A 26323-nucleotide genomic window follows, 5' to 3' on the forward strand; every position below is an offset into this window, starting at 1 on the left:
AACTGTGAACCAGACTAGCAAGAGTCAGACCAGTTTGTCAGATATTAAAAAAGCTTGCACAAATGGCTGCTTTATTCTAATGTAAATCACATTGATTCATGTATGTGGCAATAATTAACTTCTGTTGATGTTAGAGAAGGAGTCGTATCATCGCTGAACAGCAGGTTTCAGTATGGTTTGGCTCAGCTAGCAGAAGTTAGGTGCCATTAGGCAAGTACAAATTTAACTAATTTTCACCAGCAGAAGTGTAGGGCTGTTGTTTTTGAAGGACTTGTATTTCAAATAAGGCATGTAAGTTCCCTTCCTTATGTAAAAAATGGAGTATTTTGCTTGTAGCCACCAATGAAATAATCAGAACTTGCATCTTTTAGAGAATGTGGTCTCAGAATGATTGTTTTTCAACTTCCCTGTTGATGGCCCACAAAAAGCAACCAGGAAAGCAGGCAAGAAGTAGTCAGGGATCTGTAAACACAAACTGAGAGCAAGTGTGTTAAGTTTTGGAACAAATGTATCTTAACTACCTTTTGTTCTAAATAAAAAGCTTGTTGATAAAACTATTTCATTCTTTAGTTCAAGCTCCAGTGTTTAAGAAATGAAAGACAATGATATTCTAGTAAGAAACACTTCATACATTCAAACTTCAGCTAGCTTGTGACATCTTTCACTATTATGCCCTGCAGTGATCCCTTCTACTCCGATTTTAGTGCCCTTTCTTTACAGAATTTGCTTTCAGTCACTGGGCAGATAACCTTCTTTTACAGAGTCCTAAGTTATATTGTCAAGCTTCATTTTAGTAGAAACCCAAGTCAAAATGTGTTCTTAACTTGAAAATTCGAAGACCCCAGAAGAAAGTACTCACAAGCTTATTTTTGCCCAGAAAGAGCAGAATCAGAAGGAAAAACTTCTGAAATGTAAAGCTGTAATTATTTTCAGTAGTCTTCAGTCTTGCTGTAATCCATGCTACTGTTGGCTTACCATCATAATCGGAGGCCAGGCCATTACTGTTGTGCTAGAATGGTGCCAGGATAATGAATTTAATACACATGAGTGGTTTGAAGTAAAAGGTTTATGACTGCCATTAATTCCTTATTTTTAGACTATTTTGTGTGTATATAATTCACTTTTTGTTACCCCTCCTCCTCTCATATGTGGTACATCATCAGTTAAGTGAGACGGCTCACAGGAAAGGAGAAGAGGGAGTACAGATAAAACACTGGCAGCAAAGTCCATCACTTCTCCCTAATCTCAATTTTGTTTTAACTAGTAAGAAGTTAAATTGCTAGCTGGCTTTACACTTCCAGTTTCCAGTCATGTGCTGCCGTCTCCTGTTTTGGTGCTCTGACACTGTCAGTGTTTTTTTTGTTCATTAATATTGTGGAACTGTTTTCCAGAGTATGGAGAAGCATCGATGTGCAGTTCCTGTTTTCTTTGAAGTAGTCATTATCATAATTCTTTATGCCATAAGAATTACCATGATTCATAAGTTTCTAGTGTGATATACAGCTAGATACATGCTGAAGGACAGAGGTGAAATTTGTCAGTAGTGTAGAGTTCTGAGCCACTCAGTACTGAGAGGGAGAGATGGAGCTACTGAAAAGCCCAATGGTTGACCTGTAAGATGTTGAAGGGGCTGGAGTACCTCTCCTGTGAGGAGAGGCTGGGAGAGCTGGAACTGCTCAGCCTGGAGAAGAGGAGGCTCAGGGGGATTTAATCAATGTGTGAAGGGAGCATGCAGAGACAATGGAGGCAGGCTCTTTTCAGAGGGATCCAGTGTCAGGACAAGGGGCAGTGGGCACAGGCTGGACACAGGATGGTCCCTTTGAATATTAGAAAACATTTATTTTTTTCCCAGTGTGAGGGTGACTGAGCACAGATGCAGGTTGCCCATGGAGGTTGTGAAGTCTTCACCCATGGCAGTGCACTGAAGATATCTGGACATAGTCCTGAGCATCTTTAAGCTTTAGTTAACTGCTTGAGCAAAGGGGTTTAACAAGATGACCTCCCTCTCAATGTCAGCCACGCTGTGATTCAGTGTCACTTGATTTCTATTTTTGGATGTTTTGGTGAATTATTAAAGCTAATTTTGTGTCAGAATGATACTAGGAGTGCATGCAGGGTCCTAAGTTTTGACCAGAAGAGTAGAATACTGCTACAGTCACGAAATACCTTACTCTAAAATTTGGAGGTCTTTGAAGTTTCATTGGATGAAGGTGCACAAGGATTAAAATACAGTTTACCAACGTGATCTTTAGCAAAGTAACTTCTTGTTGTTCTGCTAGTTTATACATTTTGGACAGTTAATGTACAATGTCCTGAGAGAGTAGGACTTCACAGAAGCCTTAAGAAAACTGACACATGTGGAAAGTACAAAATGGCTTTTCTTGTCCCACTGTTATGAGAGAATGACCACACAGGTGGTGTGTCTAACTTTGTGATAAACTGTAGGAACAGGGAAACCTGAGTGTAACAGGTTAAATTTCCCTTCTTTTTGTTGCTTTTCCTCAGAATAATAAAAGTGTTGTGAGCTGACAGAATGGAGCTACAGACAAGAAACTTGTGTTTGGGCAGGGATAAAGTTAAGTGAAAGTGATTGTTGATTTTCAGGGAAGAACAAAGGAGCTAATTTTGAGAAAATAAAACTCAGCCCTCTCCCTCTTTGCTCAGGTTTTGGGTAAGGAAGAACTTGGCAATGTGAATAGATGCAGTAATCCATCAGAGACAGAACTGAAGAACCTGCTGCTAAGCTTATAATGAAATTACAGAGTCTAACGAAATGTAAAGCACTTGTACCAGCTTTTCTTCCTTAACCAGGCATTACAGAATCATGGTATAAATGACACTATCAGTGTAAATTAAAGCAGTATCTTTGCTTTGAGAAATGTAAAGTGTTTTCTTCATACTGGGAATGTAGTTGCTGCATGTCTGTCAATGATCCTGTAGTGTGGAGGATGCAGTCTTCTGAATCTTGTGTCTGCTTATTAGATTTATCAGTACCTGTATTTTGCATGCTAGCAGGGAGCAACATAACTTCTCTATTCCAGATTTTTGTGTAGTAGTCCAAGTTGGAGGTTCTGCTTTGCCTTTTGGCTTCAAGGAAATAGAACTTTGTGGGGCAGGATTCTGTATTTAGGAAACTCTGTGGAACAGGCTTCACTCACCATGGTGGTTGTGAGTTTTTTGTTTCAGGTGACATGTTTACAACTGTGTGCTATGATAAATCAGCCAGGTATGCCTGTCATATGGCTCATGGCATGTATTTTGACAGTTGAGGGATAAACAACTGAAGATGTCCATTAGTACTGTGGTTTTCCAGTGATGCAGGCTGTAACATTGCCTTTGACAGGACTATTTGCACATTGATCAGTTGAAGCCTTTTATTATTCCTAAAGTGTGACAGGTTCTTTTAAAGTCACTGCTTTAACCTGATAAAATATGTTCACTAGTTTATTTTTGTTTTCTGTTTGTAATTCTGCCTTTTAATACTCATTCTTCATTCCTGCAGCTATGAAGACAATAAAGGGCCATATGTAAACATACCATGATCTTGAAAATTAAGATGATGACTATTTCTTTTGTTCTTTGCCATGCTACAGTTAGCTTGCTAGTTTCAGTGCCATTTTTTTGGTAAGGCAGTAGAGAAACTAACCAGATAGTTAAAAAACACCAGCCAACAACCCCCACCAATCCATAAAGCGAATCCATTTTCACATCTTTTGTTGGTTGTTTCAAGAAGTGATGCTGCCTTCACTGTATGTGTGACTAGGGAACATGTTGTATGATACATTATCTTGTAATTTTCATGGTGATTAATAGAGCAGTGATCCAATATAAACACAGTGATTTAAGCCAATAAAACTTTACAAGAGTTTTAATTTAAATCAACTATTTCACTAAACACTGTTAAACAAGAGTGAAGATGTAATATTTGAATCACAAAAGGGGTGTTTTATTATCACAGCTTCTTAATTTCCTGATATATTTTTAGTACATGTTGCTGCTGTTTATCTTCCCTTAGTAGGTACTTGTTAATGACACCTCCCAATGCATGGCTCTGTAACTCAGATTTGAATACATGCTGCTTCTGTGGTAGCGTAAAAGCAGGCTGTGGTTCTCAAGGACAGAACTGAAGAGTGCACATTGTGAAATACAGAAGAGGGAATGTGATATCACTGTCTAAGCACTAAGTGATACGTAAAATAAATGTTACTGTGATCCATTTTATGTGGCAGATGTCAGTGCAGGAGCCTATGATTGTTATCCTGGAAGAAAAAGAGCTTACAAACTGTAGGTGTTTGGCCTCCTGAGTCATTACTTGTGAGTGCTTGAACATTGCATTATGCTGACTCGGTTTGTAGATAGATGGAAACTTTTGGTCTCTGTGAACAGGATATTCTAGTGTCTAAAAGTGCTACACCTTGGTGGTTGAAGGAGATAACATTATCTTGGGCAAGAGTGAGTTAGAATTACAATAGATGACTCTTGTTCCTTATATATATGTATTTGCAGATAAAAACTGTCTCCACTTCTGTAATTTACAGATTTGCAGATATCATCAGGTTGAAAGGGACCCTGAAAGTTCATCTTGTCCAGCCCCCCTGCAGTAAGCAGGGACATCTTCAACTAAATCAGGCTGCCCAGGGCCACATCAAGTCTGATCTTGAATGTCTCCTGGGATGGGGCTTTCACCACATCCCTGGACAACCTGTTCCAGTACTCCACCACCCTCATTGTGAAAACCTTCTCAATGTCCAACCTAAATCTACCCTGCTCCATTTTCAAACCATTGCCACTCATCCTATTTCCTCAAGGCATTCTGAACAGTTCTACCCCAGCCTTCCTGTAGGTCCTCTTTGGATACTGAAATGCAGCTCTAAGCTCTTCCCAGAGCCTTCTAATCTCCAGGCTGAACAGCCCCGGTTCTTTTCTCCTGTCTTCATAGTAGAGGTGCACCAGCCCTCTGATAATTTTTATGACTCTCCTCTAAACCTGCTGCATGTCTCTTCTACATATGATTTCTCAACTTTGCTAGCTGCAATAGTGAACATGTCTAATCAAAGATACCTAGATCAGTGGTGAGAATTCAAAAATGAACAGCTTCAAGCTGTTTATATTCACAGTACTAGTAACTATAGAATAATAATGGAAAGAGTTGTTGCTTCATTCCTGTACACTTTTTACCTTTGTAATTTGCACTGTGGTTTTGTTTTTCACTTAGGCAACCTTATGTATTACTTTTTAGTTAAAAAACCCTGTTGTGTTTCCTCTACAGCAGAGGATTGTAGTCTGCCCACTGAAGAAAATAGGGACTGCAGCTGATCCAAAGGCTATGTGTGACTTCTGCTTTTTCAAAGCTGTGCTAGCATAATCACTGTGTGGCTTCCTGAGTTTAGGACAATGGTCATTAAAATGGGACAACTCCCAGTTTCTCTCCTCTTCAGAAAGTGATTTCTTAGTACAATGAAACTGAATTAGCGTTTCTTAACCTTCATTCTGTTTTTGCAGTTAAGATAAGGGTAAAGGCCTTTGTTTCCTGCCACTTCTAGAAAATGCTGTTTAGGGCTGTGACACCTGTTTTCTTTTCAACTATTCCAGTAAAAGGGTTTTTCCAAGATGACATTTATAAGTATCAGTAATGGCAGACCTTGCCTTGTGTAGACAAACTTCCTTCAGTGTTTTCAAATGCTTATAGGAACAAGTGCCCTCCCTTCACCAATGTTACTTCTATCAGTTTTCAAGAAACACTTGCTAGAAATGCTAACAGAAACACGATACAGTTTGAGAAAGTTTCCCTAATCTCCCTTTTTCATTCTTCTACAATGCTGTCACTTTGTTACCTCTCCTGTCACAGTAAACATCCAGGGCACAGTCCTGAATTACTAACGAAAACAGAAAGACTGTAACTTGAATGCTCATGTTCTTTCAGCCTTTGTTTGCAATGTAATTAAAAAGGGCACCAAGTAATTGTTTAAAAAAAAAAAAAGTAGAGGCATATCTTTTGTGGTAAGTAGCATGTTTGCACTGGGGAAAAAGCACATTGCAGTTGAGAAAGGAGACATCTTGCCTCATGGCTTTATGAAAATGGTGCTGGTTTTGCTGCAGTCAGTGCTTTCAGATTCCAAGTTTTGATTTAATGGAGAAGATGCCCCTGCCAGAATATAAACCAGTTAGTCTAGTTTTGCTTAAAAAACCACCTTGCAAAGTGATAATAGTAACAAAGGTGGGAATTCACACCACCCAGTCTTCCCACTTTAGTCAAACTTCAATTAGCTCCATTTATATGCTAATATTAAGCGCAGGAAACTTCCGTTTTCTTTACCTGTACACGATAAGAAAATAATGTGGAGAGAGAAAAAAAAGTTATATTAACATTGCATAATAAATGATGAAATATGAAAATAAAAAATAATGCAATCTTTCCTGTGTGTATTAACTGTCCCATTCATGGAATGAGGAGCAATTTTTACCCCTGTGTGTCTGTGTAACGCAGCCCATGAGACACTTTGCCTGTGCTCGATTAGTACTGAGAAATGTAAACAAAGTTTACAATCTTCTCTTTCAGGCACCCCACATTTACTGTTCTTTCTGTTCTTCTGAATATACATCTCTCACCTATCTCCATGAGTGTGGAATGTCAGCTGTTGCAGGGCTTTTATTCTCAAATTGTTAGGATTTTGTTTGCATTTAAGGATGCTTTGGTGGTGTGCTTTGTAATCCGCAGTTCTAAGAACCGCTCTGGAATTAAGCCACTGTAGAATGCTTTTCTGTTGGGCTTTGTTAGTGGAGTGGCAGAGAGTACCGAGAGTGAGTTGCAAGGACTTCTGTTACTGCAGTTAAAAGGCAAATCCTGAGTTTTCATAGTATCATTCAGGGTTGGAAGGGACCACAAGGATCATCTAGTTCCAACCCCCCTGCCATGGGCAGGGACACCCCACACTAGATCAGCCTGCCCAGAGCCTCATCCAGCCTGGGCTTAAACACCTCCAGGGACAGGGTCTCAACCACCTCCCTGGACAACCCATTCCCGGGCTTCACCACTCTCATGTTTATATGCATGTATGGTTGTCAAGGAAGAGAATATTTAGTCTGAAACAATATTTTTGCTAATTATCAATTATTTTTTTAAATTTTAGTTTGACAGAGAAGTCAGTGTTGTGTAACTTCCTTAAGTTCATGCCAAATGATCTCTTTGCTGTAGGGTTTTAGTTTTCCACTTAGTTTTAGTATTGGTGTTTACTCTGTTAATTTGTGTTACTCTGTTTACTCTGTACTTTGGATGCCAGAGCCAAAACCAAGTCCGTGTGCTTTTAATTAGGGAGAAAAATACTGAGGTATGTAAGGAACATGTTATTTGTAAGGGCAGATGCTTCCTCTGGTTTTAGTTTCAAAATTTTAAAGCATCAGTCTTGGTATATACATATCTGCAGCAAACAGAATGATTTTTCAGACCTCACAGGCACTTGTCTTAGTCATGTTTGCCCTAGTTTCTTTCTATGTAACCAGAAAAATATGAATTATTCCTTGAACTTAATCCTAATAAAAGGGGGTTTTGTGTGTTAATTTTACACCCATAGAGCAAACCCTTACACAGTCAGCCATGCAAATTCAATTTTGACTAACGTAAAGATGAGGACAGACTGAAGGAGTTGGGGCTGTTCAGTCTGGAGAAGAGAAGGCTCTGAGGTGACCTAATTGTGGCCTTTCAGGATCTGAAGGGGGCTACAGGAAGGCTGGGGAAGGACTGCTCAGGATCTCAGGTAGTGGTAGGACTAGGGGGAGTGGAATGAAGCTGGAGGTGGGGAGATTCAGGCTGGATGTGAGGAGGAGGTTCTTCACCATGAGAGTGGTGAAGCCCTGGAATAGGTTGTCCAGGGAGGTGGTTGGGGCCCCATCCCTGGAGGTGTTTAAGCCCAGGCTGGACGCGGCTCTGGGCAGCCTGATGTAGTGTGGGGTGTCCCTGCCCATGGCAGGGGGGTTGGAACTAGATAATCCTTGTGGTCCCTTCCAACCCTGACTGATACTATGATACTATGACTCTAGAGTAAATGACCAATCAGAATCATGTTTGCCACAGTAGGTGTGCCTTTTAGTTACTAGTTGATTGTGGTGGGGAGAGAATGTTCAGTTCTCCCCCCCACCCCCTCAAAGAAACCACGGCTGTCTCAGTCAGAGAAGCAGAAATGGATAAGAGCAGGACAAGCAGGATGACAATGGACAAGCAGGATGAAATGCAGATTAATAGATAACACAATATACAATATTTACAGAAATACACAGCAAAGAATGTAATACAGAAAAAAAAACTCTCCCTCCTCCAGCCAGGAGGGTCCCCGCCCTGTACCCCCTCTCTCCCCCTACCTCTCTTTGTTCCCAAAAAGGGTTAGAGGGAGAGAAAAAGGTAATTATTAAGGAGGAAATTCTGTTAGCTCAAAGCATATGCAAGAATTAGTTTCTTATCTGGTTAGCTCAGTTAATTCAAGGTCAACTCCATCCAGCACAGCTGTTGCTCAGAGAGACTGAAACAGACAGACTGAAAAAGACAGACTGAACTGACTGAGATTCAAACTGAGCTAAAACTTAACGTTGCATTCAACCAATCTACTTTCGAATATCTTGTTTTCATTATTTCACCAAAACATTCAGCCAGAGTTTTCCAGCAACTGTCCCTTTCTTAAAGGCACAGCCTGAAACTGTCGCATTGATGTATGCTGGTCATCAAGTTGGACCTCTTAAGTTGTAAAGTGAATGGCAGAAATGTGCAATAGGCAGCTATGCGGCAGTGAGGTAATGAAACCTCACAGCTCTCAAAACTGTGTGCTTTTGTTTCCACCTGAATACTTTATTGTTTATTTAATTCTTTTTGGTTGTGACGATCAAAATTCTTGCTTTTCCTAATAGTAAACTAGTTTAGAGTTACTATCATTGAACTGGTACCATTTTCTGGTCTCCTTTATCGGATCTTGTGCTGAGGTGTTGCTGTAAGAAGTAGTCCCACTGCAGTGGCTGCATCCTGCCCTTGTTTTGCAGTGGGTTGCATGCATACTCAGCTGAATAGAGTGAGACACTGAAATGTTTATTGCACTATTTAATGTTGACCATTGACTTCAGTAGGTCTTTAGTCAAAGAGGGTAAGAGACCATAAATGCAATTTGTTGAAGAAGTGTGTTTCCCATTATTGTGTGATGTAATTTGTGTGGTATGAAGCTCTGAGATGGCTCCAGACAGTATGAAGTGATTTTGCTTATGAACATGGATAATGTTGAATGTTTTTGCTTTGGGAATAATACTTAACATATGCAGTCCCTGAAGTATTGGAGCTTGGTTTTAAAGCTGTTAATCTGTTTCTGCTTGCACTTGTGCTGTCTTTTGTATTACAATTTCTTAAGTACCTATTCCAATTTCTTGTGGAAACCTATTTGTTTACATTTGGTTTTGTGTTTGTAGTGAAGTTGTGGAAGATTTTCCAAGTGGTGATCATTTTCATATATTAAGGATAGAAAAGAGACCCAAAAAGCCCTCTTTTATTTTCTCAGTCCTTAGTTTACATACTTGCATCAAGTTAGAGCAGATGAAGCCTAGAGGAAAAGTAAACAGCTGATAAAGAAGTTTTGAAGCAACAGATCAGCAGGGAGCATCAGGCTGAATCTACTACTGACTATTTCCTTCCAGTCTACTCTTTTGGAAGTGTTATCCTGGGGAAACAAATAGGCAGTTTTCTAATACAGTTGTATCCCTAGGGTTCTGGGAAGCTTTTCTATGGAGAAACATTTTCTCCTGCTTGGACAGTATTCAGGGCTGAGGAAGCTGCAACTGCTGTGTTCTCTGCCTACCAGTGTGGTGGCTCGTTATCATCCCTTTGAAATGGCAAGCTGGAAAATGAAGAGCTGTTGTCACTATCCTCATCTCTACCGGTCCTTTTACGTTTGTCCCAAAGTTGAGGTTTTGGTGGGCTATTCAGTGCCTTCAGGACTGTTAGCAAACCCCAAACGTAGCAGAGCCACAAGTATAGACGTAGTCAGTAACAGAATGTATGTGCAAAATTATAACAGGCAGCAAGTACAGGAGCTTCAGCTAATACAGGAAATACCATGTCTCCAAGTCAGAGGAAGAAATGGGACTTTGTTTTCTGATTTCTGAAGGACAGTTTGGGCTTTCTAATTTGCCAGCAGGATGGTTGAGAGCAGCAAAATGCATACTTGAATCTTTTCCTCAGTCAAATGCTCTGCTCTCAGCTTTCAAATGGTAGTAGTTACTGTGTCATATCTCCTTCCATCACTTCTCTTGATTCTGGCCTAATAGGTTGGGATTTTTTTTTTTGATGTTGTCAGAGCATGCCAATAGGATATAGAAGGGAAAGAGTAATGTTTTGATTTCTCCTTGGGAGAACAAATGTGATTCCTTTCCTGTTTAGCTTGATGATGTTGCCACAGGCTGTTAGGAGGAATGATTTGCTGCTGGCTGTCCTTTGACAAGGGAATAAAATGCCTGCTGTTTTCCTGGCAGACCCAGGAGTGCAATCTGACAGCAGTGGCCACAACAAAGAAACCCCAGACCCAAACCACCACAAAATAAAAACCCCACAACCTTCCCCCCCCAAAAAAAAAACACCTAAACAAACCCAAAAACCCACACACACCCAAAAAGGAGGCAATTATTGGTGTGTAATGCCAACACCTTTACTGCTTGTAATTTAAAATGAAATGTAAGAAACTATGGCTGCTGCTGCTGTAATTACCTACCTATATTTGAATTCTAACTTAGCTTACCTAACTGTAAAAAGAAGTTTTAGCTCATATAGGTAGCTGAAGTTTTGTGTAAATTTCTTTTTATGTTTTCTTGGCTGTGCCACTGTGAGATAGGCCACCTTTATGCTCCTATCCATGTTATGCTCTAGAAGAAAAGTGTTCTGTTTCAAACAAAAGCCCCAAACAAACCAATAAGAGAAAGACCCCTGATGCCCCATTTAACCCTAGCATTCTTTGATACGTGGGCATTTATGCTTACTTGCTCATTTGAAATTGTCCATCAGTTTAGCTGAATAGAGTATCTGAAAACTTAGTATAAGAGTATGTGTTTAATGCTGCAGCACATCACACAATCACAGAATGGTGGCGTTTGGAAGGGACCTCTGCAGATGATCTAGACCAACCCTTCTGCTAAATCAGGGCCACCTAGATCAGGTGGCCAAGGCCAGTGGCATCCTGACTTGTATTAGAAACACTCTGGCCAGCAGAAACAGGAATGGACCAGAATAGAATAGACCAGACCAGGTTGGAAGAGACCTTCACAATCATCGCATCCAATCTATCATCAAACACCACCTAATCAACTAAACCATGGCACCAAGCACCCCATCCAGTCTCTTCCTAAACACCTCCAGTGATGGTGATTCCACCACCTCCCCGGGCAGCCCATTCCAATGGGCAATCTCTCTCTCTCTGTGTAGAATTTCCTCCTAACATCCATTCTGAACCTCCCCTAGCACAGCTTGAGACTGTGTCCCCTTGTTCTGGTGCTGGTTGCCTAGGAAGATGAGCATCCCTCTGTACTCTGGAGAGGTGAGGCCACACCTCTAGTATTGTGTGCAGTTCTGGGCCACTCTATAGGAAGGACATTGAGGTGCATGTCCAGAGAAGGGCAGGGGCTTGTGAGGGCCTGAAGAACATGACCCACAAGGAGTATCTGAGGGAGCTGGGGTTTTTCAGTCAGGAGAAGAGGAGGCTGATGGGAGACTCATTACTCTCCACAACTACCTGAAGGGAGGTTGGAGCAAAGGTGTAATCAGCCTCTTCTCCTTGATAACAAGTGACAACAATAGAGAAAATGGGTACAGGTTATGCCAGGGGAGGTTCAGGCTGGATATTAGGAAATATTTCTTCATGGAAAGGGTTCTCAAACATTGGAATGACCTGCTGAGGGCTGCGGTGGAGCCACCATCCCTGGGAGCGTTCAAGCTACATGTAGGACCTGGCAGTTGGGGATGTGGTTTAGTGTTGACCCTTCATTGAAGGTTGGAGTGAATGATTTTGGAGATCTCTTCCAACCCAGTATATTCTGTGATTCTGTGTCCAGACAGGTGATACTTTTAAAAGATTAAGCTGACAAAAAAAAGTTACTAGGAAATCCCAACAATACCAGATGTCTACTGCTACAGCAAGTAGCATCTCCCTGAAATGCTTGTGTTAGACTGTTTCCTATTTCCTGTACAGTGTGTTACGCAAAACTTCATCTGCCTGGGGAAAAAGTAGTCTGGGAGGAAAGCAATTCAAACCAGCATTCAAAAAAATATTTTTGGTTTTAAATTTTCAATGAAGTCTGTATGGATTTTGCACTGACAGAGATGGTTCTGAATTCTCAAGAATGTGAGGAGAATCTTTCTGGTAGAGAGCATCAGTAAATGCAACAGAACTCTGTCTCTGTCCAAACAGAGTTTTAAATTCCCATTGATTTAGAATAGAATAAACCAGGTTGGAAGAGACCTTCAAGATCATCGTGTCCAACCTATCATCCAACACCACCTAATCAACTAAACCATGCAACCAAGCACCCTGTCAAGTCTCCTCCTGAACACCTCCAGTGATGGCGATTCCACCACCTCCCCGGGCAGCCCATTCCAGTGGGCAATCACTCTCTCTGTGTAAAACTTCCTCCTGACCTCCAGCCTGAACCTCCCCTGGTGCAGCCTGAGACTGTGTCCTCTTGTTCTGGTGCTGACTGCCTGGGAGAAGAGACCAACCTCTGCCTGTCTACAAGCCCCCTTCAGGTAGTTGTAGACAGCAATAAGGTCACCCCTGAGTCTCCTCTTCTCCAGGCTAAGCAGCCCCAGCTCCCTCAGCCTCTTGATTTCTGGGACTCCAGAATTATTTTTGTGTTTTGAGGTTAAACATGCCTTTGACTTAGTGTGTATATCAAAGGGGAACACATTGTACTGCATGGATCACAATTCAGTAAGGGTAAGGTGGGTCCGTGTATTTAAACAGCTGGTTGCGAACAAAAAGTGTGATTACGTAACGTTTGGCTGCAACGATTCTTGTCTTAATCACTCCAGTATCTGGCTGTGGGAAACAGGCTTTTCGGTACACTGGAAATCCTTTGCAGATGGGATTTTTTGGGAGGGAGAGACTCTACCGTTCTGTTTGATGTCTTTCCTTTGACCTTGTAAAAGTTGTGACGAAAGGATGAGTCAGCTGATGGTTAATTATTTTTTGTTTGCAGGTTGCGAAACAGCAATGTCACAGAACTGACCACGTTCAGCACAGTAAGTAAGCCGTGGCAGTAAGCGTTCTGATCATTTTCGAGGAGCGTGAATCGCATTGGGAAAAGGCAGACATTGCGAGTGCTAAATTCTGCTCCCAGGTCCTGATTTCAGCAAGATGCTAAGCACAGCTTAACTGTGACTTCTAGATCCTTGGTCCACATGGGCGGTCACATTTGTGACGTCAGGCTTAACTCTTGAGTAGGTCTTCAAAAACCAAATGTCCACAATAACACTGTGATAATTATTTCTGGATTTCTTTAAGTGTTCACTTGAAAATAAATATGGTAGAAGGTAATTTTAGTGTGTTGCATATTTTCAGTATGCCTTTAGTAGTTTTAGCCTGGAGAAGAGTAGGCTCAGGAGAGACCTTACTGCTCTCTACAACTACCTGAAGGGAGGTTGTAGACAGGCAGAGGCTGGTCTCTTCTGCCAAGCAAACAGCACCAGAACAAGAGGACACAGTCTCAAGCTGCACCAGGGGAGGTTTAGGCTGGATGTTAGGAAGAAATTCTTCATAGAAAGAGAGATTGGCCATTGGAATGGGCTGCCCGAGGAGGTGTTGGAGTCGTCATCATTGGAGGTGTTTAGAAGGAGACTTTTGGTTGGACGTGATGATCTTGAAGGTCTATTCCAACCTGGTTTATTCCCGTCTCCTCTCTTTTCCCGTCTCCTCTCTTTTCCCGTCTAGTTTCTGTGTCTTATATTGTACAGTTTAGGGAATATTTAAAACTCATTGAGAGGTTGTGATTAGAGTTTTGATTCTACGGTGCTTGTAAAAGCACTTTGACTAGTCAGAATGTGAGATACTTTGCTATGACATGAGTATGAATTGGTTTATTTACAGTACTCTAGTAAACTATCTATCTATGGAATGAAGATTATTAGGAAATGAAGAATTTAACATTTACATCAATTTGTTTGTGTGGTAGTGAGAGAAGTTCAGTGTTTTAGTAACTGACCTTTCTTAAAGGCACAACCTAAAACTGTCACAGTTTGGTTTTTTTGGGATGACTAAAGAAAAGACGTGTTTGTCTCTTACTCCAGGATTTTGCTTTAGACAAAGTTAACAGTGGAAACTAAAACAGATAAAGAGATTTAAACAAAGTCTGGAGTTGTGTAACTCACAGATGCAACTTCTGTCAGATACAAGAAGGGATACAAATCTGAAATCAATTTAAATTTACTTTTCAAGTGTATTATTTTGGTGCTCCTCTCATAACCATCAATTCTTCTTACACTTGTGATAGTAGACCCTGAAAATGGCAAATACCATAGCTGACTTTGTAAAGACCTATTGTAAATGTATGGCCAATAATAGACACATTGATTAACAAGGGCCTTGTTTATATCCCAGGCTGTGCCATGCAGTGGAGCCTTACCTTTCAGTAGCGATCTTTATGCTATCATCCCACAGGTAACTTTTCAATCAGTAAAGGTAAAATTTTCACTGATAGTAGGAAGATTGATCTTTTTTGCATGCTGATTAAAGTAATTTTTAAGTTTAAATTTGAAAGGCTTAGAGTTTTAGAAGCATTTCAAGTGTGCAGTTGCACATTTTCTGTGCAGTGTGGAAAGAAAAGCTATCAAAGTCACACTTCGTGTGACTTTAATACAGTATTTACTAAGATTATAAGAGCACCAGTAAAGGCTGAATTCAGTGAATGAATAGTTTTGTATGGAGACAGCAGATCTATTAAACAGGAGGAATCAAGTGAATTAAAAGGTCAAAAAAGAACAGCTTTTTAGTGAACACAGTGATATGAGAGCAGGTAAAGGCAGGAGGTAGGATTGCCTGCTATTTTGAAGTGAGGAGCAGCAATCTGAACCGTTTTGTTTGGGTTTTTTAGGAGAAAGCAGAACTGGGCAAGCCATTAAGTAATTTGCAATAACAGACAAAAATAGGAAGACTGTGTCTAGGCTTTAGAATTTATTGCAGGGAGGAGACATTGTTAAACTTTCTGTAATACGGTAGTATAGTGCCAGTTTCTGTAGGGTGAGCCAGTTTTAATTAAAAAGCTTTCTTTTCCTAAAAGCTGAGCCCTGGTGTTTTTCTGTTAAGTGACTTTTTTTTCTGGCATGTACTGAAACTGAAAGACTGCTGCCTTCCCAGCTTGTCTCAAGAAAGATGTTGAAACTTCATAATGAAGCTTCCAGTTTTTCAGTGGTTGGGGGGGGGGTGAATGGGTGAGTAGTACCCGATTGGTCTTAAACATTACCTGTTTCTTGGCCTTTAAGAAGCTGAACCTGCTAACTTTCTGACTTGTGAAATCTTGTTTAAAAAAAAAACAATTTAATCCTGTTCCTTGGGAAAGAGATGGAATCCCATTGAGAGAATCCAGTTACATAAAAATGAGGAAACACTCATTGCTTGAGTGTTCAGAAAATTCAGAGACATTTTCAACTCAAGTGTTAGGAGTCCTTCCATAATATTTTGGGAGGTGTTACACACAAGCAAATCTAGATCCTATGTTGAGTGGCAATTTTCTGTAGACCCACAACCACTGAATGAGATCTGCTAGCTGGCTTCAGCTGATCTCTGTTACAGTGTGAAACAATCAGGATGAAATCTGAACAAAAAATGCCTAAGTAGAATGAGAAGAGTGCTCCATAAACAAATGGCCAAGGTGATGTGCATAAGTTTTCTCCCTTTAAATATGCAATTGGAGAACAGGAGGAATTTATAGCAAGATTTGTGCTTTTTGATCAATTGTCCTGTAGGCCTTTAAAAATGCAAGGAAAGTAATAGCTAATGTTTTCCTTAGTGAGCTTACTTTTGAGGTTGATTGTTGAAGGTCCATTCCAAACTGAACCATCCTGTGAGTCTATAAAAACGTGCTGTTCACTGCTTGTAGTAATAGTGTTTGAAAAGGTACAGGTTTTGTTCTTGACAGTAAAGGTGGATGTACCATTTGGCAAGCTTAGAAGAAATGTAAAAGCATCCAAAATGATCCACCTCCCAAAGAAGATGAGAATTTACTTCATACATGTGTAACACGTGAGGAGGAAGTTCTTCACCATGAGAGTGGTGAAGCCCTGGAATAGGTTGTCCAGGGAGGTGGTTGGGGCACCGTTCCTGGAGGTGTTTAAGACCAGGCTGGATGAGCCTCTGGCCAGGCTGATCTAGTGTGGGGTGTCCCTGCCCATGGCAGGGGGGTTGGAACTAGATGATCTTTGTGGTCCCTTCCAGCCCTGACTGATACTATGATACTAACACCTGCAGATTTAGTTGTATCTTTACTTTGGAATAAGAGTAACAGTTATCATTGACTAAGAACATAAAAACAGTGCAATGTTAAGTTTCATGTGCTTACAGTAATTTTAGAGTGTAAATAACAGGCAAAAGGCAATTATGTCTTTTTTTCTACTTATTTTTGCATGGTTATTTAAAAAAATAGAATTAAACCCCAGTTTATTGCTGTGTGTTACTCATTGGACTGCAGATGGGGGTCACTGTGTCTGTATGTGTATACACTTGCTTGTGTTTGTATGCTTAGATTTATTTACTAAGGAAAACAAATTAAGATGCTAGATAAAACAATTACAGAAGTAACATTACAAAATGGCTGAAAGTGTCAAGGAAAGAATTAATAAACTGCCTATTTCCCCGTGGAATACCTAGTGGGTTTTGTAGTTTTATTACATTTTCCTTTTAAACTAACAGACTGATTTGATGTGGTCTATTTTCTAATAGGAAGGCAGTTACAAAAAAAAACAACCAACCACAAAGCCAAAGACACAAAGCTGACACAACTTCTGTAAGAGTTGCTCTCAAGAGTTTCAATTCTGCTGCTGCAAACCGGATTTAATAATGGTTATTTGCTGAAAGGGTTAAAGAGCAGATTTTGATTATGTATTGTCAATCCATGATTAGCATCTATTAGGAGGAATAAGTGGTTTATTAAGCTTTACTGTACAGATGGCAATTGGAGGAGCTCAGATGTAAATTGAATTTTCAGTGGCATTGTATTGTTAAGACCAGCTGGTTTTATCTTTGCAATAGCAGTGATCTGTTTGCACAAAGAAGTGGCTTTGTTATTTACAGTTACATCAGAAGTTTAAAAGTTCAGGAATCTCTCCCAAGTAGAAGGAGTTTTCACTTTGCTTTGGTTTTTGTACAGCAAGAAGTGTTCTTGACTTTTAAATACAAAATCAAAGTCCATTTATGGCAAATGGGATTTCTTTGGGTGTGTGTAATTAAATTGCAGTCTTAATGGCCAGTAGCTCTAGTTTAAATGTTTAGGGTAAGAAGGTATTTCTGGTTAGTTACCAGAAAGATAGTTTTCCATATGCAAGTTGCTATCTTCAAGTTGAGTTTTCATTGAATTTACTGCTGGTAGCTAATCTGACTCTTACATTCTCATTTCAGCTAGAAAGGTGTTTCTAGTAGGACTTCAGTTGAGTACACACAGGAAAACAAAGCTCCTGGTCTGGGTAAATGCTACAAATCCAGGGAGGGGGAGGCATATTGTACTTTTTCTTGAAATTTATTTGCCATTATCAGAATTCATAACATTACTGTGACTCATTTGAGACTTGATTATATTCTTAAAATGCTAAAAGTCCTTAGGCAAAACTAGTTTTTTCCCCGATTTTAATGTAAGGGGCAAATACTGTGCTAATAAAGAAAACTTAAACCAGGGGAATCAAAAGAGCCAAAACTGAAAACCTTAAATAAACAATGACAGTATTTTTTTAACCTGATAACTGGAAGAGCTTAGATGTGTGTTTTGTGAGAAACTGATGTGAAAACAGAACTGCTTGGTAATTGGTACTGGCACGCTGTGGCCAGTGGGATCAGAAGATAGACACAAGAGAGAGTTTTTACCAGGGCCTCCAATGACTGGACAAGGGGAAATGTATTTAAACTGAGAGGGTATTTTCACATTGAATATAGGGACCTGTAACAGGTTTGCCCAGAAAAGTTGTGGTGTCCCATCAATGGAAGTAGATGGGGCTTTGAGCAACCTGCCCTAGTGAAAAATGTGCCAACTCATGTCAGGGATATTGAATTAGTTTTGAATTATTTTCCTTTTCTTGTCTTTTTTCCCCCTCTTTCCTCCTAGGATTTTTAAAGGAGAAAGGTAAAATTAGGAAGAGGTAGTAGCATCAATGAATCTTTGAATCAAGTCAGTGCTTCATAGCAGGGACTATGTGGTGAAAGGCACAACCATTGTGTAAGACTGAGAGGTACTGGATCTCTAGCAGTGATTTGACCCTTGTTTATTCTCCTGCTGTTCCATATCCTCAGTGAGATCTTTATTAGGGTAGGTGTTGGGAGGATGGGGCCAGTGACAGGGCAAGAGATAACATAGGAAGTTTCATCTAAACATGAGGAGCAACTTCACTTTGTGGGTTGTAGAGAACTGGAGTCTCTGTCTCCGGATTCATTCAACACCTGTCTGGAAGTCATCCTGTGCAACCTTCTTTGGCAGAGGGGGTTGGACTACCCTTCTAACCCCTATTGTTCTGCCGGGCTGTCTCCAAGATGTGGCCATACCCAAATACCTTGTCTTGGTTGTCTCCCTAGCTCTGCTGCATTGACATCCTCTCTGAGATGTGTTCCATTGCTCTTCTGTTAGGCCTGGTTTTGCCCAGATTTGGAACAGTTTTCTTGTATTTGGATGCACCATGGTGCTTTTACTTCAGGTTTAACTATTAGGTGCAAATAAATAGTGAAGTTCTGGTCTGTATTTGACATGGGAGAAGAATGTTACAAATAGATGCTCCTTTGTACTCTAGTTTGCCAACCCACATGAAGACAACTGAAAACCAAAAGTAATTGGCTAGTGGTAATGAGGAGATGAGTAGAGGCAGCTGAGTAGCAAGTCAGATAAGAAATGTGTATCTGTGGCAGGTGGGAAGTTGAACAAGTAGTTTGGTGGAGTATTTGTCTTTGGTTATTTTAATTTGTGTTTGGTGTTGGTGAGAGATGTGATGTGGCAGTGTCAGATGAATACCTGTAAGTCATAAAATAAACATGCTGGGTACGTATCTGATCCTACCCTATCTGAGGCAAGCACAAAGGTAATGCCTGAATTAGTTCAAACTTAGACATCAGTCTACCCAAGTCATAGTATGATTTAGCAAGGGAAATTCTAGGGGAATGTTCGATTCTGAGGGAGGAAGAGATTTGTTTCTTAAAACATGGGTTTAGAATAATAGTTTTGGCTTAAATTGTGTTTGTTTGGAATATCAAAAGCAGCCTAAACCAAGTGAATAGTAGGCATAGAGTGCATAGAAACAGAAGAGATTCAGTTCATCCTGGCCTGCATCAGGAGCTGTGTGGCCAGCAGGAGCAGGGAGGTCATTCTGCCCCTGTACACTGCACTGGTTAGGCCACACCTCGACTCTTGTGTCCAGTTCTGGGCCCCTCAGTTTAGGAAGGAGGTTGACTTGCTGGAACGAGTCCAGAGAAGGGCAACGAAGTTGGTGAGGGGTTTGGAACACAAGCCCTATAAGGACAGGCTGAGGGAGCTGGGGCTGCTTAGCCTGGAGAGGAGCAGACTCAGGGGTGACCTTACTGCTGTCTACAACTACCTGATGGGAGGGTGTAGCCAGGTGGATGATGGTCTCTTCTTCCAGGCACCCAGTACCAGAACAAGAGGACACAGTCTCAGGCTGTGCCAGGGGAGGTTTAGGTTGGATGTTAGGAAGAAGTTCTATACAGAGAGAGTGATTGCCCATTGGAATGGGCTGCCCAGGGAGGTGGTGGAGTCCCCATCATTGGAGGTGTTCAGGAGGAGACTTGCTGGGGTGCTTGGTGCCATGGGTTAGTTGTTTAGGTGGGTTGGATTGGTTGATGGGTTGGACGCAATGATCTTGAAGGTCTCTTCCAACCTGGTATGGTCTATTCCTATTCTATTCCTATTCTATTGCTTCTGTAACAGGAGGAAGATAGTCAATGAGAAAAAAGAATGGGAGGTAGAGTTGAGGTTGGAAAATATGTACTCAACAGGTATTTATGAAGTAGATTTTCATAAAGATTGCAAAATTTGTCAAGCATTAAGATATTTTATTCCTACATATTTAACATCCTGAGGGTTTGTAGGGCAGTAGTTGGACATCTAGCTGTGCAGTTGTATGTAGTTACACGGGTATTTGTCATACAATATTTGTTTCTCCTGTGGTCCTGTTCCTCTGTAAAATCAAGCTGCAAGTTTGCACATTTTAAAACAACTCCAGAATACTGAGATCTGCCTGAATTTCAAGGCTCCAAAAATTGCTATCAAGGAATACAGTTATCAAATGAGTCTGCTGATCGACTGTATATTCTTGAACATAATATCACAGAAAACATCTGGTCAAAAGAGACCACGAAGCTCATCCAGTCCAACCTTCAACCCAGCACTGAAGGGTCAACACTAAACCATGTCCCTAAGTACCAGATCCACACACTGCTTAAAACCTCCAGGGGCGATGACTGCCCGCCCTGGGCATACCATTCCAGTGTTTGAGAACCCTCTCTGTGAAAGATCTCCTAGCATCCATCTGGAACCTCCAGTGGCACAGCTTGAAACCATTTCGTCTAGTCCTGTTGCTGGCCACAGAGGAGAAGAGGCTGGGCCCCATCTTGCTCCAACCTCCCTTCAGGTAGTTGTGGATGAGGTCTCCCTTCATCCTCCTCCAGAGTGAACAGCCCGAGCTCCCTCAGACACTCCTTGTAGGCTGTGTGCTTGAGGCCCTTCACCAGTCTCCTTGTCCTCTGGACACGCTCCAGAACCTCAATGTCCTTCCTGTAGTGAGGGGCCCAGAACAACACAGTACAGGAGGTGTGGCCTCACCAGTGCTGAGTACAGGGGGTGGATCACCTCCCTGTTCCTGCTGGCCACAGCATTCCTAATATGAGCCAGGATGCCACTGGCCTTCCTGGCCACCTGGGCACACCGCTGACTCATATTTAATTGACTGTAAACCAGAAGCCCTAGATCCCTCTCATGATGGAGAGTGTGTGTGTGTGTGCATATACATATTTATTTCAACAAAAACCCCCAAATTGTTTTATCAGTCCACATATAATCTGTTTTATCTGAGAACCTACATCTTTAGTTATTCATTCAGTAAGGCAAGATTCTCTTTCCTGCAGTGACCTGTCTCTAACCTGGAATTTGCTTTTTAAATCAGTTTGTATATGTGTCAAGAGACGTACAGCTGAATGTAGTTTTGTTGGTATGAGTGAAGCTGTGACTGTTTATCCTCCGTGGTGGTCTGTAATAAGGACCTCCCCAGGCATGTTTTGTTTATTTGGAAAAGGAAAAATAAAGAGAGATTGTGGGCATGTGTTACATAAATACAGATTTCAAAGTGATCAGATGATTTCTGTTTTTGCATGTTTTGTCAACATTTGAAAGGTTTTGCTTTCCAGGTTTTTCCAAAGTGATTGATTTAAATCAAGCACAGCACCGAGAAGGACGCAGAATTTGTAGTTTTAATTCAGAGGCAGAATTCGGAGGAGGAAAAAGGAAATGGTGGTTAGAGCACAGCTTAAATGCATCAGTTGAATAAAAGGATGGACTCGGAGCTTGTTAGAGGGGTTTTATGTATCATCTGTTTTAGGTGTATTGCAGAGGTGATACCAAGGTGAAAGCAGACTTGCAGAATGGTTGGAAATCATTGATATTCTGACTCCGAGGCTGTAAATGGCTCTGTGGCAGATGGAGTCTTTGTCAAGGAAGAAAAATGGCAGCTCTGGAACATCATAGATGGTTTTGCTTAGCGGCTCAGCACATAGGCTGTGACCTTCCAGTGTTCAGGAGTTTCCCCCTGTGCTTTAATAAATTGTCCTCCACTTGTGTTTCCTAAAAATTGATCAATGGTAGTCATCATAATTCCTTACAATTTGGGGTATTTCATAGGGAAAAACCATAAGCATGTGTTATTGCCAGATTTTTTTGAAAAGTAAGCCTTGAGGGATGTATACAATTTCTACCTGGAGTGCCAGAAATAGCTTTAACTAAGCATTGTGTGCTACTGAAAATAAAGGGGGGGTGTTTGTGTGCATAGATTATGACTGCTAGTATAGCAGGAGACTAGAACTGTCTGTGAACTGTTAATTCTGTGGAATAAACCACAACAAAATCCCCCAGTAAACTGAGCAGTGTTAATTTTTAGATTATGATGCTGCTGTGGACATCTATTGCCTGTGATTCATTTCGGCAAAACACAGAATTTTAGACTGCAGCGAAGAAGTTATTTTGAGTTAGTTCAGAGAGGATAATTATGGTTGATAAATCCAGTCTCATTTCTGAGACTGTTATTCTTCATTGATAAAAAAAAAAAACAACCCAACCCACAGATATCTCTTAAAAGCACCTGGCAGCATCTAATTCTGTGTACTATTCATGTGGTTTCATCTGTGTTCTTCCGTGAGATTGAGCCTCTATTTATAGAATGAGGGTTCACTTTTATCTATAGAGCAACTTGTTTCTCTATTCTCATTCCTTTTAAGGCACCGAGTTGTCTAAGTTGTGAAGTTTGACCAGCACCAGAACATGAGGACACAGTCTCAGGCTGTGCCTGGGGAGGTTTAGGCTGGAGGTTAGGAGGAAGTTCTACACAGAGAGAGTGATTGCCCATTGGAATGGGCTGCCCGGGGAGGTGGTGGAGTCACCATCACTGGAGGTGTTCAGGAGGAGACTTGATGGGGTGCTGTGGTGGGTTAACGCCTTTTTCTGAAAACAAAAGAAGAAAGCAGGGTGGAGGGCTTGCAGGTACTTTACCCTCCCTGCAGGGTGTTTCCCCCTGGGAAAGCTGTGTCTGTTCCACTCCCCCCTCCCTGCCCAGCTAGGGTATAAAAAGGAGGACATCATAGCTGTTTGATCTCCTTTTTGGCTCCTGCCTCTGCTGGATGAGAGCTACTGCAGCTGCCCTCCTGCTCCTCAGCCACGTGGCCGGACCTGATCCTTTTCCCTGCTGCCTCTGCACCTCTTCAGAGAAAGACTGGTTTTGTATTATTTTTTTTTTTTCTGTTCCCCTCCCATCCACTCTTGTTCCTTGCCCTTGGGAACCTTTTTTTTTTTTTTTTTTTTTTTCCTGTTATTGTCATATATATATAATTTGAAGAAAAAAAAAATATTCCCCTCTCTACTTCCAAGCTGACTCCAGATTGTTGTTTAGAGGATTTGCTCCTTACCCTTTTTTTTCCCTTCTCCCTGTTTGGAGGGAGGGGGGGGGGGAGTGGGGAAAAGATTCTCAACCTTTCCCCCATTTGAGCTTTTAACTCTCAGCTAAGGCTCAAACCACTACAGGTGCTTGGTTGCATGGTTTAGTTGATTAGGTGGTGTTGGATGATAGGTTGGACACGATGATCTTGAAGGTCTCTTCCAACCTGGTTTGTCTGGTTTGGTTCTGGTTTGGTTCGGTTCTGTTCTGTTCTATTCTATTCTATTAATAAATGATTGCCTTATGTCAGTTTATGGATTGGAATCCCATATTTCAGATGTTGAGGAGGTTTTCAATGTTTTAGAATCTTTCTCATTTAATCATTTAACTTAAGACTGTAGCCTTTAACAGTTCTCTATAATCTTAGGTCCCCCACACACTCGTTTGATGCTAATAAAACCATTGCTGTCAGCTGTAATGTATGGCTTCAGGAGCCTATCGCATCTTGAAGCTGCTGGATTGGACAGTTGACCTATATCACAGGGTAATAAGTCACTGCTAAAAGTGTGAGTATTTCACAACTATCACCTGCCAGCCATACTCTTCAGCCTACTTGACAATTGTTAGAATTATAGAAAGCAATCACTGTTTATCACAGAAGAAAATGACCCAGCACTTCCAAGGGTCAAGGTTGTTGCATTAAAGTCTCTTTCTTTCAAACCCTGGAGGTTGTACAGTCTTTGCTTTTAAAGGTGAGCCCACTATAATTAACTGTGCCTCTATCTTTCCAGTCTCAGTCATTTTGAGATGTAACATGGATGGCTTTTTTGCAGAAGGAGAAATGCTTTGAAATTGAAACACAAGCCTTTTTGATAGCATGTGATTGAAAACAGTCTTTACATGTTTTTTTATTAAGACACCTTAATGCGTGAATGAGAGCAAGACAGCTTCATGTGAAGTCTGCTTGGGTGTTTATATCATGTAACCATGTGTCCTGTAAAGTGAGAGAAGTGGAAGGAGAAATAAGGCACATCATGTGTTGGATGCTTTCTGCTTTTAAAGCTCTCAGTGATGTGAGAGCTAGTTAACTTAAAAAGGAAGAATTGGAGCACATATTAAGAGAGCTCATGGAAATTTCAATGCTTTGAATTACCAAGTTCATTATGCCCAGTATCTTGATGGTATTCTTGGTATAATATGATATGACTGGCACCAGGAATGGTTAAGTTCATTTTCAGACATTTCAATATTATTCTCCTCGGTTTTTCAGTGGTGTCTTGTGCCTTCTGTTTGATGCTCTGTTGGCCATTTAAAGTATAGAATGGCTGAGGGTGGTCTTTATGTCAAGATAAAATGTGAAAATAAATTAACAATTATTTTCATTCATTCCAAAGGAGTTCTCTCTGCAATTTTGGTTTATGAAAAGCAACTAACTAATTGGCAGTTTGTCTTCATGAAATTGGGGTTTTGGAGTGGTAGTTCAAAAAGAATTTCAGAAAGAAAGGAGGAAAAAAACAAGTTAATGAACCATCACCTCCTTTATTTCCCTGGTCCTGTCCCCCCACCCAACCAAACCAGCCAGCAAACATTTATTTTCTCCTGTTTTGTATTTGCTTTTGGTATGAATATGGAGCTTACTGACAATAATTCTGCCTTAGTAGTGGCATTATGGTAACAACATCTCCTCTTTTTTTCTTAATTAAAAAGCACTGAAAAAAAGGAGACTGGTGGAAAAAGTTGGTGTTCTGTAATATCAGTGTTAATAGTTTTGGAATGAATTAAAAATACAGTGTTGATACTCTTAGAGCTGGGGGTGTAAATAGATTGCATTTTAGCCACGAAGTGTGAGGCAGCATATATCCCACAAAACCAAAATATGGCATTAATACAGTCAGAGAAAAAGATCCTTTTAAAATAGTGTTGCAATGTTTTGATTTTTAAAGCCAGCTTTGAGTAGTGGAAGAAATAATTCCCTTCAGCATTCATCTCTGTTTCAGCAAAGTCTTTTGCGTAACTGAGATGTACACTGCATGCCTACACATACTGTTACTGATCTGCATGGATTGTTTTCCTTGGTTTCCTGGTGATTTTGCATGTTCATACAAAGCACTTACACTGTTAGTCACATAATGGCTCTAAATTCTGTTCCTGTTTAATAATTAGATAAACAGAGAGAAAAATTAAGAAGTGTTGTTCTTGGATTAGCTGGTGTGCAACTTCAGCTGTGAAGGTATAGTTTGTTTCAGGTGACACCCATTTTTTTTATTAGATATTCCTGCTGTTTTACCCAGAAACAAAACTCCTTTGTTTCCTTAGCTCCCTCTTTTTTTTTTCCCCCCCCTCCCCTTCCTTTCAAGGCTGTGTTAACAATGCTGATATAACCCGTGCAAAGAGAATCTACATTTAGCAGTTAAGTAAAGAAATAAATTCTGTGAGACAAAAAGTGCACTGCATCCAGCATCAACAAAATATTCTGCAATATTGCTGCACTTGAAGCAGAGAAACCAGGAGGAGGACAGGGATGCTGAAAGGTCGAGGCAAAATGATAGAAAGAACAAACGATGCAAAAAGAAAATGACACTGAGGTCTTGGTTTAATACATATGTATTCCAGGTTGATGGCTGATTTCATTAGCAAATCTCATTGTTATGCAATGTCTGTTCTTCTGCAGCAAAATGAATATTGTATTCTCAGAAGGTCTGTGAGTGTGTGTACGTATACAGTTGGAAGATAGAGAAAGAATACATATTTGCAGTTCTTCTGACCTTTTAAAAACTTCTGAAAAATTAATGTTTTCAAAAGAATGTTCTATTTACATGTTCCAACAAGGTGGTAAATTAATCATGTTTGTGGAAAACACTTTAAGCCTCCTTCTCTGTGTATTTCTTTGCTGTGTTTTCTACCTATTTAGTCTTTTTTTTTGCCAAGACACTCAGTTAGACTAAATAGCAGCTAATACTGAATTTACCT

At 40.6% G+C, this 26323-nt stretch overlaps 1 protein-coding gene across 12 annotated transcripts in view; it reads left to right on the forward strand.

Annotated features, from left to right (window-relative positions):
• Positions 1 to 26323, forward strand: part of BAZ2B (bromodomain adjacent to zinc finger domain 2B) — a 135611-nt gene that overhangs the window by 20412 nt on the left and 88876 nt on the right. For all 12 annotated transcript variants that reach the window (XM_068139156.1, XM_068139155.1, XM_068139157.1 and 9 more), the window contains exon 2: positions 13213 to 13255. The gene's annotated coding sequence lies outside the window, so the exon portion shown is untranslated. The remainder of the gene's footprint in view (positions 1 to 13212; positions 13256 to 26323) is intronic.

The sequence above is a fragment of the Melanerpes formicivorus genome, unplaced genomic scaffold (assembly GCF_026170545.1).
Source record: "Melanerpes formicivorus ecotype bairdi unplaced genomic scaffold, bMelFor1.0.p_v2 SCAF_5, whole genome shotgun sequence".
Classification (NCBI taxonomy): Eukaryota; Metazoa; Chordata; class Aves; order Piciformes; family Picidae; genus Melanerpes; species Melanerpes formicivorus.